This window comes from Echinops telfairi, unplaced genomic scaffold, assembly GCF_000313985.2.
Source record: "Echinops telfairi isolate 266 unplaced genomic scaffold, ASM31398v2 ScPeMD7_7462;HRSCAF=8500, whole genome shotgun sequence".
Classification (NCBI taxonomy): Eukaryota; Metazoa; Chordata; class Mammalia; order Afrosoricida; family Tenrecidae; genus Echinops; species Echinops telfairi.
Window position 1 is genome coordinate 5,656,567 of NW_022111362.1, and position 683 is coordinate 5,657,249.

Below are 683 nucleotides of genomic sequence, written 5' to 3' on the forward strand. Positions count from 1 at the left end.
CCCCGCCGGTCCCCTGCCCTGGCGCCGCCAGCCCGCGGGACTTACCGCTAAGACAAGGTGACCGAGTGTGCCGCCGTGGCGGGGCAGCGCAGCACCTGCCTCTGCCCAGCAGCTCCGGATCTCCCGCCGCGGCTCCTCGCCGCCCCGCCCCCGCGCCCCTTCCCTGCTTGTCGCATGCGCCCCCGGCTGCCCCAAGCGCACCCAGCTCTGGGCTCTTGGAGCTCGGGAGTGGCGGTGCTGGGGCGGAGCCAGGCCCGTCAGCCCGGAACAGGAAGAGTGCGTGGAGACTCCCGCAGCAGCGCCGTGGGGTGGGCGACTGGAGCCCTGGGGAAATGGGTTAGCAGAGCCCAGCTAGGCAGAGTCGGAGACCACAGCCTAGGTCGAGGAGGAGGAGGAGGGGTCCCTTGTAAGTAAGTAGGCTGTAGGAGGTGGGGGCAGCCAGAGCAAAGGCTGTAGTCAACTTTTCCACAGCCAGTGGGGCTGGCCCGTGATCAAGAATGGGCAGGGGACCAATGTCTGACAATGAGAAAGAAACAAAAGATGGGGGCGGGGTGTGCCTAAAGGGCAAGGGAAATGCAACTAGGGACTCGAAAGCCAGAATTTGCCTCTAGGTTCTAGGATGAGATGCCTCTCTTCAGTCCTAAAGGCATCCTCAGACGCCTGTCAGGTTTTCAACTTTATAA

General features: G+C 63.8%; 1 protein-coding gene across 3 annotated transcripts in view; it reads right to left on the reverse strand.

The window, feature by feature from the left end:
- The window catches only part of SYNDIG1 (synapse differentiation inducing 1), a 268,069-nt gene extending 267,953 nt beyond the window's left edge, over positions 1-116 (reverse strand). For all 3 annotated transcript variants that reach the window (XM_045283542.1, XM_004717782.2, XM_045283541.1), the window contains exon 1: positions 46-116. The gene's annotated coding sequence lies outside the window, so the exon portion shown is untranslated. The remainder of the gene's footprint in view (positions 1-45) is intronic.
- Between the last annotated feature and the right edge of the window lie 567 nt (positions 117-683).